The sequence below is a fragment of the Culex pipiens genome, chromosome 1, assembly GCF_016801865.2.
Source record: "Culex pipiens pallens isolate TS chromosome 1, TS_CPP_V2, whole genome shotgun sequence".
Lineage (NCBI taxonomy): Eukaryota > Metazoa > Arthropoda > Insecta > Diptera > Culicidae > Culex > Culex pipiens.
In genome coordinates, this window is record NC_068937.1 from 83,809,642 (window position 1) to 83,824,591 (window position 14,950).

General features: G+C 45.1%; 1 pseudogene; it reads right to left on the bottom strand.

The window, feature by feature from the left end:
- Positions 1–392: 392 nt before the first annotated feature.
- On the bottom strand, positions 393–3,256 carry LOC128093374 (mucin-5AC-like; annotated as a pseudogene).
- Between the last annotated feature and the right edge of the window lie 11,694 nt (positions 3,257–14,950).

Consider the following 14,950-nt stretch of genomic DNA (forward strand, 5'->3'; position numbering starts at 1 on the left):
TTACCGAACAACTACTGTAAAATAATCGGCTGAATTTTGTTTCGAAGCGTGGCCACATTGGTGGAGAAACGTTGCCAGCGAGGAAATGCCGAGTTCCTGAACCAGCTCCGGTCCGCTTCTGATGGGAATGCCCATCACCTTGAAAGTCTTTTCCAGATCGCTGACCTCGGTCGTTAGCTTCCCGGTCACGATGGCAAAATCCTTCTGCGGCGTCGTGTCCCGCTTCTGCTTCTCGATCTGATCGAGCGTGTGCACCGGCTAGGACATCAGCGTCTGGAACAGTTAACATTCGGAGGCGGCCAGTTGCTTTGTGCACACTCTGCATTGTGTCCAGCTGCTGCTAGGGCGCCGGCTAACGATGTTGATCGCCGTAGACCAGTTTCGACTCAAAACAAGCTCCTCCTACTGTTGGGAAGGTAGCTGCTTCCCGGTGCTGTTGATAAATTCCTCCTGGGCCTCTGCCAGCATGATGAAAATGTCAAAATTTTTACCTACAACAAAGATAGAAACAAATGTATGTTTTTTGTGAATTTACCACGTTGGTAGATAACCCATATCGTACATTTCCATTTGCACCGGCCTTTCCCATGTCCAGTCCCGGAAAAGCACTCGTCACGACTTTCATTAATTCGCCTAGTCCTCCTCCGTCGATGTTGCTGTTGCACTCGGCTACCCGCTTCGACATTTTGTCCCGGATCCGGTGTTGTTGTAGAAACAGAAGCCTTGGATTCGTACCAGGAGACCGCTCTTGACGGCTTTACGGACAGTGGCAGGGGCTGCAGCTCGGTCTGGCCGTTGATGGGCTAAGGATCGTATCGGTCACGGCGGTTTTCTGGAAGTTAGTGGACGATGCGGATTTGACGGTTATGTCGACGAAAAAGTCACTGGAAACCGCTTCTGGCAAGCCGCCTGCTGCGCGGCCAAAGCATCAGCGCAGGACACTTCATTTGTAAATCTGGGCCCTCCGTATTGTCCGCCTTCTAGAATTGGTTCCCTACTAGGAAACGTCAGCACTTCTACTTAAGAAGCAAATGCGGGTAATGACGGCAGGACCGTCGATGAAGCGGTCCCTGCCGGCCGAACTTCCACCACCCTCACAATCCGACCGCAGCCGTTACCGCAAGCCCAACCGGACCCGGGCATGCTGGAGCTGCTCACCAGCTCGGAGAACCATGCCCGCGTGTTGGAAGCCCGAGCCGTCGCAGTCAGAAAGCCGGCAGCGTTGCACACCCCCGCAGAACCAACGACGACGCAAGTGTGCTGGGGCAAAATAACGACCAAAAAAGCACAAAACGTGGGAAGGCGACGGAACGTTGACCATCGTGGGCGGTGTTGCAATGTGCAACAACAAATGATACACGCGAGTGGAGACAAATAATTAAGCATTTATTGCAGATAGTAAAATTTATTAAAAACTGTGCGTGTGTCTTCTTGAGCTCGCGGATTATGACAACCGGTTTCCGGTCGTGGATGTCAACAGGATGACGACAAGTGTCGCTCATCCAGGGTTGTTCCTAGGGGTCCAACAGGCGGGAAGAGCGTCACCTTGGGCGACGAGGACGGCAAGGTGATTGGGAGCTCCGGGTTGGTGAAGGGGGAGGAGCTGGAGGAGGGTTCGCGGTTGAGCAAGGAGGTTGAACTGGTGGAGCGGATTGATGGGGAGGTGGCCAAGGAGAATGATGTGCCGGTGAAGAGGGTTTTCGAGGCGAGAGGAGGGCTTAGGCTGCCGGCGGAGTCGATGTGCGCCGGGAGTCCGATTGTGGTGTCGACACGGGTGTCGAGCTGGTTGGGCTGTGGGGAGGAAGCGATTGCGGAGGACTTTGTTCCGTTGATGATGCGGGAGCCTTCGCTCGATCAGTGGAAGTATAACAAAGGGTTGCGTTCCGTACTGCGTGGCTAAGCATTTGCGGCCGCACCAGCGGGAAGGGTTTTGGGAATGAAACGCGAAGACTCGGAACAGTTGGGAGCGATTTTGGCCGACGAGATGGGACTGGGGAAGACGTTGCAGACGTTGGCGTTGATCTACACCTTGAAGAATCAGGGACCTTACGGGCAGCCGGTTGTGAAGCGGGTTCTGATCGTGACTCCGAGCAGTTTGGTGGACAACTGGGATCGAGAGATAACAAAGTGGTTGAAGCAGGAACGGATCTTTACGTTCATCGTGGGGCCGAATAGCAAGTTGAAAAAGTACGCGCACCTGTTCGCAACCCAACGAGTTGTCGCATGGGGGGAGAAGGGAGAGGAGGGGCGGTCAATATCGTTTTTTTTTCATCATATCTAACAATACAAAAAAACTGATTTCACAAATAAAAAGAAATTAAACCACCGGTGACTTTTCCTTGGTCAGTGCGGACGCGTCCCAGACGAGCTTGGCACCGTCTCCGATGAACATCTGCACCAGCTACTGGCTGGCCAGCTTCAGGTAGGTCGACTTCGGTGGATGAATTCTCAGGTTCTTGAACTTGTTCTTGTGCGTCGTCGGCAGCACGACGGCCTCAATCAATTTCAGGATTTGCCTGTCCAACCCGCCAATGTCCGAATACTGCTCGGTCGACCGGAAGTGTCTCCAGGATGAGGTACGAGTCCTTGTTTACACCCACCAAATTGATTACGGTGCGCTTGCCCTTCCGCTTGGAGTCCAGCACCACCACCGCCCCGTCGTCCTCCGTCTCCTGAGGGTCCTCGTTCAGCAGCTCGATCGACTTGTCCTCCTGGGTTACCACCATCTCGATTGCTGGTGCCTTACTGAGTCCAAACACGCACTAAATTCAACACAAAACAATGGAAAATCCGGATTTACTACGACGAAGCTGCTGGCCCATGAAATTGTCGGATGAGTGCCAGCGAATCGCTCGGCCGGAAAATGTAATAGACAAATCCAGCGAAAGCTCAACGCTGCTTTTTAATGGTGAGAGATTTGACAGCTCCCATACTAAATGTCTCGATTTTCATACTTTTTGTTAATTTTCTTCTTAAATAAAATACTTAACATATGAAAACTATATATTTTTGGTGCCCAAAATTCCTGCTGAATCGAATGGTGTACTTATCTCGATTACAATTTTTTCGAACAGTTTTTATTTTAATATTATTCTAGACACATTTTGTGCACCTAATCAATCAATACTTTTATCATAAATAATAATTTTATTGCTTAAAAATTGAATTTTCCTGAGCTCCCATATTCAAATACATGGAAGCTGTCATTTCTAACACCATTGGCCACCTAGCGGCCATTTCAAACTGGATACGTCTATAGAGACAGATTGATTTTTTTTGTTGTTTGTAAACAGTGCGCGCGTTTGCGATGACAGCTGTGCACACTGAAATAAAATTCATAGAGGAATGGTGCACGCCATGGCGGAAGGCAATTATTATTGAAATTGAATGTACCTAAAATGTTTTTTCGTGGAAAGGTAGCTAAGGGGGTCCCTTTTCGATATCTGTGACCTAGAAAATATTTCACCTAGGGATTTTCGATTTTTTGTTATTTTCAGTTTTTTAACTGTATAAATGGAGGCGCACGGTACTTTTGGTTACTTTGCGGTTGCACAGCACCTCCCTAATCCTTTTAATTGCAATGGATACTGATCAAAGGGGTCGTCCATGAAATATTTCACAATATTTAAGGCCCCACCCACCCTTACAACCCCCCCCCCCCCCCGTCATCCCCCTTATTTATTTAACAAAGACAATAACATTATTTTTAGTAGTTTAGTCATCCAACAAGTATGGCACACTAAAATCAGCAAAAAATAACCCCCTCCCCCCAATGCCACACATTGTCACACTGACTACGCCTCTCCCCCCCCCCTTGAAAAGTACGGCACGTTTTGTACCCTAATCTTGTTTTTTTTTTGTACATTTTTATTTATTTTGTACCCTAATCTTGTTTTTTTTGTACATTTTTATTTATTTTATAATTCTGAGATCAATTTAACAGCTTATCATTTTTATAGGATATGTTTTTAATTTTTGTTATTGTTGAAATCACGATTGATGATTCAAGTAAGTAAGTAATGATTTAAGTTTATAATGTCTAACATTAACAACTCTGTTTCTTAATGCCTTGTATCATGTTTGATTTATGAGTTACGTTTATTAAACATCGAATTACTTTATGTAAATATTTTACAACCGTGGTGTAGGGCTAAGCGTGGTTGCCTCTCACCCAGTCGGCCTGGGTTCGATCCCAGATGGTCCCGGTGCCATATTTCGAGACGAGATTTGTCTGATCACGCCTTCCGTCGGACGGGGAAGTAAATGTTGGTCCCGGTATAACCTAAAGGTTATGTCGTTAGCTCAGTCCAGGTGTAGAAGTCGTCTCCCTGGGTCCTGTCTCGGTGGAGTCGCTTGTAGGCAGTTGGACTCACAATCTAAAGGTCGTCAGTTCGAATCCCGGAGTGGATGGAAGCTAAGGTGTAAAAAGAGGTTTGCAATTGCCTTAACAATTAAGCCTTCGGGCACCTAGTTTTGAGTAGGAATCTCGCAATCGACAACGTCAAGGCAATGCTGTAGAGCGAACAATTTTATTTATTTAGGCCTGATTTTTCAAATGTTTTATATAAATAATGCACTTGTTGTACCTTATCCAGTAAAAACACAATGAACTTATTTTGCAGTATGCCGAGAATCGCACTACCTAACACTCGTCAGCCAAATCAACCGTAAATTTTGTTTCTTTTTCTGCTAATCGGTTGTGCTGAAATTAGTCGAGCTAGGTATGTGCAACTAACTGTGTAACACTCAAAAAACCTTTCACCACAGAGTTGCATGAAAATTCCGGTGGCACCCAATTTTCGATTGAAAACAACGTTTTGCATGAGTCATGCAACTGTCACATTACATTCATGTCACCTCTGCTCGATTTCCACGCAGCTTACACTCACACAGCAAAATATTACGTGAATTCCATGCCTGAAAATTTGGAGGCGTGGCGTGCAAGTCAGATTATTTTGGTTTGCATGAAATTCATGTCACATTCGCAAGTAAAGTGGTATGGAAAATATTCACTTACCATTTCATGCAACATTGTGGTGAATAGTGACGACGATGAGCCACGCGATGAGCAGAGTTGAAAGGTTGCGTGATTTTCCTGTCTGAAAATTTTTAGCCAGGCCTGCAAGTCTGAGGACAATCAGTCTGCTGGTGATCCTCAACAGCTAAACATTCAGTCGGGCACGAAATCAAAGTTTAAGTTTTTTTTTCTGTTGCTGTGGGTTTCAAGAACCAGAGCAATTGTTCATTCTGCAGTCTTTCCCTTTTTTGAAGATTCATTTGTAAGTATTTTCCGCACCATTGTTGCTTTCTTTTTTTTTTAAATAATTTTCTGTGTTCTTATTTTCTAGGCATCGGATTCAGAAAATCCAGCGCGATTGTCGGTGCCCTACCGTGGCCAATTGTAGTTTGCCGGATGTGCACAAAGTACAACGGGATCGGCCATCAAGGTAGCCAAGGAATCATGAATCAAAAAAGGCCGAGGAGAAGCAGACGAATGTGTCGCCGCGAATGGCAGAAGGTAAAGGTAACGAAACTGCCCCTCAAGACTTCCCCGGAAGCCGCAGGCGCGCCGGAATCGTAGACAATTCGCCTGTGATGGAGAACTTGCTGATGTCGGAGAAAAATATTGTGTGTTATTGAACTTTTTTGCTGTGTGATGTGCGTTCATGAACATTCCCAAATTTTGTAAATAAAAGGTTAAATACACAACTCCATGTTTTCATTCTTCAAAAATCACCAACAGCAAAAAAAAATATGAAGAATAGAATGAAACCCCCCCACCCCAAACCGCCGTTTTCCACTAAAAAAATCATGTGATGGTCTCATTCTTGGAAAGTAGGGGCTATGTGAAAGGGCTGCAACTATGACGTGAAATTCTTGTGATGTTACTTTTGATTGTATTGGTGTGTTGGAAATGGATAAAACCAAGACTCCTGAGGTTCACGTAGATTTCGCATGAACATCCATATGGAAAATAATCACTTAGATTTTCATGCAGCATTGTGGTGAACATTATTTTGAGTGAAGGATACCAAGGGTACTGGAAATAGAAAAAAAATAAAATTCAGGCTTAAAATATCTACAAAAAAGTTATTTGATGTTTGATAAGCGTAACTCATAAATCAAACATGATACAAGGCATTGATTGAACTCAGAACTAAAAAAAGTAAAAATGTAAAAAAAACAAATTACATTACGTGCCGGACTTTTCAAGGGGGGGGGGGTTGCGTGACAATGTGTGGCATAGGGGGGAGGGGGTTATTTTTTGCTGATTTTTGTGTGCCATACTTTATGGACGCCTCATACTAAAAATAATGTTATTATCTTTGTAAAATAAATTAGGGGGATGGGGGGGGGGGGGTTTAAGGGTGGGTGGGGCCTTAAATATTGTCAAATATTTCATGGACGACCTCTTTGATCAGTATCCATTGCAATTAAAAGCATTTGGGAGGTGCTGTGCAACCGCAAATTAACCAAAAGTATCGTGCGCCTCCATTTATACAGTTAAAAAACTGAAAGTGACAAAAAATCGAAAATCCCTAGGTGAAATATTTTCTAGGTCACAGATATCGAAAAGGGACCCCCTTAGCTACCTTTCCACGAAAAAACATTTTAGGTACATTCAATTTCAATAATAATTGCCTTCCGCCATGGATGGTGTATTAGGGTGTAATATCAAAATCGATTTTCCAGCACAGCAATTTTGACAAAGGACTTTGTCTTAAAGCTCTATCTGCGGTGTCAATGCAAAATTTTTCGAAAATGTAGCGTTACCGTCGCATGCCCTCGGCGTGACATTCTTTGTTTGTTGCGTGGATGCCGTGCCAACTATTTAAGCTAAAAGTTAGCCTCTGGAGGATTTAGTGTCCATCAGACTTTCATCAAAGACGGACCTTACGTTGGGAATTTTATTGCTCACACACACACGCACACGTTGAAAGAAACAGGTGGTGCACGAACTTGAGAGGAGGTCCAAGATGTTATTGACGGGTGCCATAACGGTCACCGGAATATCGAAATGATTGGGAACAATTTGGTAGGATATCGGCCACACCCGAAGTGGCCATTGCCCTGAGGGAAGGTTCTACCGGGAGGACATTTACGGAACCATACAAATTTGGGCAATATGGGTATCAAAATTCATGGTTTTTGATACTGGTGATGAAAATGGCCATTTTGGCAGGATTGGCCACACCCGGAGTGGCCATTGCCCTGCGGAAGGTTCTACCGGGAGGACATTTACGGAACCATACAAATTTGGGCAATATGGGTATCAAAATTCATGGTTTTTGATACTGGTGATGAAAATGGCCATTTTTGCAGGATTGGCCACACCCGGAGTGGCCATTGCCCTGCGGAAGGTTCTACCGGGAGGACATTTACGGAACCATACAAATTTGGGCAATATGGGTATCAAAATTCATGGTTTTTGATACTGGTGATGAAAATGGCCATTTTAGCAGGATTGGCCACACCCGGAGTGGCCATTGCCCTGAGGGAAGGTTCTACCGGGAGGACATTAACGGAATTATACAAATTGGGGCAATATGGGTATCAAAATCATGGTTTTTGATACAGGTGATGAAAATGGCCATTTTGGCAGGATTGGCCACACCCGGAGTGGCCATTGCCCTGAGGGAAGGTTCTACCGGGAGGACATTTACGGAACCATACAAATTTGGGCAATATGGGTATCAAAATTCATGGTTTTTGATACTGGTGATGAAAATGGCCATTTTGGCAGGATTGGCCACACCCGGAGTGGCCATTGCCCTGCGGAAGGTTCTACCGGGAGGACATTTACGGAACCATACAAATTTGGGCAATATGGGTATCAAAATTCATGGTTTTTGATACTGGTGATGAAAATGGCCATTTTGGCAGGATTGGCCACACCCGGAGTGGCCATTGCCCTGCGGAAGGTTCTACCGGGAGGACATTTACGGAACCATACAAATTTGGGCAATATGGGTATCAAAATTCATGGTTTTTGATACTGGTGATGAAAATGGCCATTTTGGCAGGATTGGCCACATCCGGAGTGGCCATTGCCCTGAGGGAAGGTTCTACCGGGAGGACATTTACGGAACCATACAAATTTGGGCAATATGGGTATCAAAATTCATGGTTTTTGATACTGGTGATGAAAATGGCCATTTTGGCAGGATTGGCCACACCCGGAGTGGCCATTGCCCTGAGGGAAGGTTCTACCGGGAGGACATTAACGGAATTATACAAATTGGGGCAATATGGGTATCAAAATTCATGGTTTTTGATACTGGTAATAAAAATTTGGAAATGCCAATTTTGGCAGGATTGGCCACACCCGGAGTGGCCATTGCCCTGAGGGAAGGTTCTACCGGGAGGACATTTACGGAACCATACAAATTTGGGCAATATGGGTATCAAAATTCATGGTTTTTGATACTGGTGATGAAAATGGCCATTTTGGCAGGATTGGCCACACCCGGAGTGGCCATTGCCCTGCGGAAGGTTCTACCGGGAGGACATTTACGGAACCATACAAATTTGGGCAATATGGGTATCAAAATTCATGGTTTTTGATACTGGTGATGAAAATGGCCATTTTTGCAGGATTGGCCACACCCGGAGTGGCCATTGCCCTGCGGAAGGTTCTACCGGGAGGACATTTACGGAACCATACAAATTTGGGCAATATGGGTATCAAAATTCATGGTTTTTGATACTGGTGATGAAAATGGCCATTTTGGCAGGATTGGCCACACCCGGAGTGGCCATTGCCCTGAGGGAAGGTTCTACCGGGAGGACATTTACGGAACCATACAAATTTGGGCAATATGGGTATCAAAATTCATGGTTTTTGATACTGGTGATGAAAATGGCCATTTTGGCAGGATTGGCCACACCCGGAGTGGCCATTGCCCTGAGGGAAGGTTCTACCGGGAGGACATTAACGGAATTATACAAATTGGGGCAATATGGGTATCAAAATTCATGGTTTTTGATACTGGTAATGAAAATGGCCATTTTGGCAGGATTGGCCCCATCCGGAGTGGCCATTGCCCTGAGGGAAGGTTCTACCGGGAGGACATTAACGGAATTATACAAATTGGGGCAATATGGGTATCAAAATTCATGGTTTTTGATACTGGTAATAAAAATTTGGAAATGCCAATTTTGGCAGGATTGGCCACACCCGGAGTGGCCATTGCCCTGAGGGAAGGTTCTACCGGGAGGACATTTACGGAACCATACAAATTTGGGCAATGTGGGTATCAAAATTCATGGTTTTTGATACTGGTAATAAAAATTTGAAAATGCCAATTTTGGCAGGATTGGGCACACCCGGAGTGGCCATTGCCCTGAGGTAAGGTTCTACCGGGAGGACATTTACGGAACCATACAAATTTGGGCAATATGGGTATCAAAATTCATGGTTTTTGATACTGGTAATGAAAATGGCCATTTTTGCAGGATTGGCCACACCCGGAGTGGCCATTGCCCTGAGGGAAGGTTCTACCGGGAGCACATTTACGGAACCATACAAATTTGGGCAATATGGGGCCCGTAGGAGTCGCTCAACCTGCATTCCTGTCACACATGAGGTCTGCACAGCTGATTCCACGTAGATTTTCCCCGCTAGTAATGACAGGAAACGCTGACAAACGGAATATGTGCCAAAATCATAAGTGGTTTTTAACATATGAAGGGAAATCATCGTGAACTGGAACTGCCGGTCGTTAGCCCGGGTAAAGTAGAAACGTTGAGATGATTGTTGTCCTCTGCTCCCATCTCGCAAAAAGCCATACAGAGAACCACGTCTCATTCAACCGGCTCTGTGGCTTAATGGTTACGGCTTCTGTCTCCCAAGCAGAAGGTTGAGGGATCAAATCCCGGTCGGTACCTTTGAAATTTGGAAACAGGAATTTGAATATGAATAAAAACTAAAATGAATCCAGAAGGTGAATTGATCCGTAGTGTTGAAACATGTTATCTTCTCATATTAAATACACGCTGATCCCTGATTTGCCTGAGGGGATTGGAAGTCTAAATATGGATCGAGTTTCCTTCAGATGCTTGCTTCTATGTTTAGGCGGGGCCGAACAATGCCCAGCGACCTCGGAATTGGACCGCAAGGAGCCCTGTCATTCTGAAATGGGTCGTTGGAAGCAGCGTGAGGGCTGTCACCACTTAATACCCGGGACTGAGATAAGCTGTATCAGCATTCAGCATATTACACAGTCTGATACAAATTATACTTTCCCATAATTTCGCTACCGGTTAGCGGGTATTGGATTGGACCACACACACACACACACATACAAATTTGGGCAATATGGGTATCAAAATTCATGGTTTTTGATATTGGTGATGAAAATGGCCATTTTGGCAGGATTGGCCACACCCGGAGTGGCCATTGCCCTGCGAAAGGTTCTACCGGAAGGATATTTACGGAACCATACAAATTTGGGCAATATGGGTATCAAAATTCATGGTTTTTGATACTGGTGATGAAAATGGCCATTTTGGCAGGATTGGTCACACCCGGAATGGCCATTGCCCTGAGGGAAGGTTCTACCGGGAGGACATTAACGGAATTATACAAATTGGGGCAATATGGGTATCAAAATTCATGGTTTTTGATACTGGTAATGAAAATGGCCATTTTGGCAGGATTGGACACACCTGGAGTGGCCATTGCCCTGAGGGAAGGTTCTACCGGGAGGACATTTACGGAACCATACAAATTTGGGCAATATGGGTATCAAAATTCATGGTTTTTGATACTTTTTTTTTTCGGGTATCAAAATTCATGGTTTTTGATACTGGTAATGAAAATGGCCATTTTGGCAGGATTGGCCACACCCGGAGTGGCCATTGCCCTGAGGGAAGGTTCTACCGGGAGGACATTTACGGAACCATACAAATTTGGGCAATATGGGTATCAAAATTCATGGTTTTTGATACTGGTAATGAAAATGGCCATTTTGGCAGGATTGGCCACACCCGGAGTGGCCATTGCCCTGAGGGAAGGTTCTACCGGGAGGACATTTACGGAACCATACAAATTGGGGCAATATGGGTATCAAAATTCATGGTTTTTGATACTGGTAATGAAAATGGCCATTTTGGCAGGATTGGGTAATGAAAATGGCCATTTTGGCAGGATTGGACACACCTGGAGTGGCCATTGCCCTGAGGGAAGGTTCTACTGGGAGGACATTAACGGAATTATACAAATTGGGGCAATATGGGTATCAAAATTCTTGGTGTTTGACACAGGTGATGAAAATGGCCATTTTGGCAGGATTGGCCACACCCGGAGTGGCCATTGCCCTGAGGGAAGGTTCTGAAGTAGTTCCTACCGGACAACCACTTCGGGTGTGGCCAATCCTGTCAAAATGGCCATTTTCATTACCAGTATCAATAACCATGAATTTTGATACCCATATTGCCCAAATTTGTATGGTTCCGTAAATGTCATCCCCGTAAAACCTTCCCTCAGGGCAATGTCCACTCCGGGTGTGGCCAATCCTGCCAAAATGGCCATTTTCATTACCAGTATCAATAACCATGAATTTTGATACCCATATTGCCCAAATTTGTATGGTTCCGTAAATGTCCTCCCGGTAGAACCTTCCCTCAGGGCCATGGCCACTCCGGGTGTGGCCAATCCTGCCAAAATGGCCATTTTCATTACCAGTATCAAAAACCATGAATTTTGATACCCATATTGCCTTAATTTGTATGGTTCGATATATGTCCCCGGTAGAACCTTCCCTCAGGGTACTGGCCACTTCGGGTGTGGCCAATACCCTACCAGTTTGGCCCCAACTCCATTGCCCCAAATCATTCTGGTTTTCGGGTAGCCGTCTCAACAATCTCCATTAGAACAGAATTCCTCCCAAGTTGGTGCACAACCTGTGTCTTTCAATGTGTGCATGTGTGTGTGTTTGTGTGTGAGCAATAAAATTACCACCGTCGATCCGTCCTTGGACGGATTTTCATTCAAAACTAAATTGTTCAGAGGATATCTGTTAGATTATATAGTTCGCATGAAATGTGGCAACAGTGGTACAACATTCTCGCGTGACAGTTCCAAGAAAGCAGGAGACGAGGCAAAATTTGCGCCATGTTGCCGCATTTCATGCAAACTATATAAGCTAACAGATAGCCTCTGAACCATTTTAGTTTTGACTGAAAATCCGTCAGAGACGGATCGACGGTGGTAATTTGCACACATGGAAAGCCACAGTTTGTGCACCAACTTGGGAGGAATTCTGTTCTAACAAAAATTGTTAGAACGGTCACTCGAAAACCAGAGTGATTTGGGGCAATGGAGTTGGGACCAAACTGGTAGGATATTGGCCACACCCGGAGTGGCCATTGCCCTGGGGAAGGTTCTCCTTTATCGAACCATTTGACTTGAGGCAATATGGGTATCAAAATTCATGGTTTTTGATACTGGACATGACATTTTGCAAATGGCATCAAATTCATAACATTTTAATTATAACATTAAACTAAGTTAAGTTGCTATTTCATTTCATTTTATTACAAGAGATTGAACGCTCGCTAAATTAAAGCTGACTTAATGGCCCAGCTCACACAGTTCATCCTTCAATGACCAAAGTATTGGCCGATCACTTCGTAGCTGGGGAACCACGGAAATAAGGGGCGCGAGTTGGACAATGTTGCCGAAAGTTTGCATGAAGTGGGACACGACCTGCAAGTTGGGCTGCCTTTTCAGGGCCACTGCTTTCGATGCTCATTTTCCACCGACCATACCGCGCAATCGTCAATCGTGATCGGCGTATTGGTGCACTCCTGGGACGTTCAGAAAACGAATTCTCCACCGGTATCTGCATCAATTCCAGGCAGTACATCAGGCCACGAATCTCCAGTGGCAGAGAGATGGATGTATCGTTGCTGAATTCTACTTCCGGTAACGGAGACTAGGGGGATTGTCGGTGTTAACCGTTTACACGACTAGCGACATTGGCGAATCTCCCAGTGGTGGCTCAGGTTTCAGCTCGAGGGCAGCGAAATCGAGTTGCATTCGTGTTGGCTCGTTCTCTCCGGCTAACCCCCTAATATGTTTAACACCCGGTCGGCGTCCTCTTCATCTTCAGTTGCCTTGGCCAAGTCGTTGCCATGCTCGCCAAGCCAAACATCCATGTAGTGCATCTTGTTTTCGTCGCTGTCGGGTAGCGAGGTTGAATTCTATTTGTTGGGACCGCTCGGGGTAGGATTCTTGACCTGCGGAAAATGTGGAACTTCAACTGTTTCTACCGCAGGCGGTGAATCTGGCCATTTCGATTGAAGAAGTGTTAATCCGGTGACCTCACCAAAGACAAATGCTTATTCCTCGGTTTGTAGGAAGCTAGAAAAATGTTAAAAAATCTTAGTTAAAAACGATTGTTTTTGAACAACACCTTCAGCGCTTGGACAATGACGTATTGTCTACACTGAGAAACAATATTACACATATTTCAATTCAGTTTTACACGTTTGCGAGTCGTGGTGGACCAAGTACGTTCTGAGAGCGAAATCTAGGGAGCTGTGAAATGATATATTAGAAATCAGCGCTTGGACAATGACGTATTGTCTACACTGAGAAACAATATTACACATATTTCAATTCAGTTTTACACGATTGCGAGTCGTGGTGGACCAAGTACGTTCTGAGAGCGAAATCTAGGGAGCTGTGAAATGATATATTAGAAATCACCTTGGAAATCACCCATAAAATCAATTGTTTCTTTACTTACTGATTTTCCGGTCAATTGATATATAACAAGCAAATGTCCCAAACTGGTTCCCGAGAAAATTTGTCTGCCAAGGATTAAGATTCAGCATCAACAAAACTACAGATAGGGACCATCCATAAACCACGTGGACACTTTTTTGGGAATCCTGTTAAAAGGCCATTTTCATTAGCAGTATCAAAAACCATGAATTTTGATACCCATATTGCCCCAAGTCGTATGGTTCGATAAATGTCCCCGGTAGAACCTTCCCTCAGGGCAATGGCCACTCCGGGTGTGGCCAATCCTGCCAAAATTGGTATTTCCAAATTTTTATTACCTGTATCAAAACCCATGAATTTTGATACCCATATTGCCCAAATTTGTATGGTTCCGTAAATGTCCTCCCGGTAGAACCTTCCGCAGGGCAATGGCCACTCCGGGTGTGGCCAATCCTGCCAAAATGGCAATTTTTATTACCAGTATCAAAAACCACGAATTTTGATACCCATATTGCCTCAAGTCGTATGGTTCGATAAATGGTCCCGGTAGAACCTTCCCTCAGGGCAATGGCCACTCCGGGTGTGGCCAATCCTGCCAAAATGGCAATTTTTATTACCTGTATCAAAAACCATGAATTTTGATACCCATATTGCCCAAATTTGTATGGTTCCGTAAATGTCCTCCCGGTAGAACCTTCCCTCAGGGCCATGGCCACTCCGGGTGTGGCCAATCCTGCCAAAATGGCCATTTTCATCACCAGTATCAAAAACCATGAATTTTGATACCCATATTGCCCAAATTTGTATGGTTCCGTAAATGTCCTCCCGGTAGAACCTTCCGCAGGGCAATGGCCACTCCGGGTGTGGCCAATCCTGTCAAAATGGCCATTTTCATTACCAGTATCAAAAACCATGAATTTTGATACCCATATTGCCCCAAGTCGTATGGTTCGATAAATGTCCCCGGTAGAACCTTCCCTCAGGGCAATGGCCACTCCGGGTGTGGCCAATATCCTACCAGTTTGGTCCCAACTCCATTGCCCCAAATCATTCTGGTTTGCGGGTAGCCGTCCTAACAATCTTCATTAGAACAGAATTCTTCACAAGTTTGGGCACAACCTGTGTCTTTCAATGTGTGCATGTGTGTGTGTTTGTGTGTGAGCAATAAAATTACCACCGTCGATCCGTCTCTGACCGATTTTCAGTCAAAACTAAATT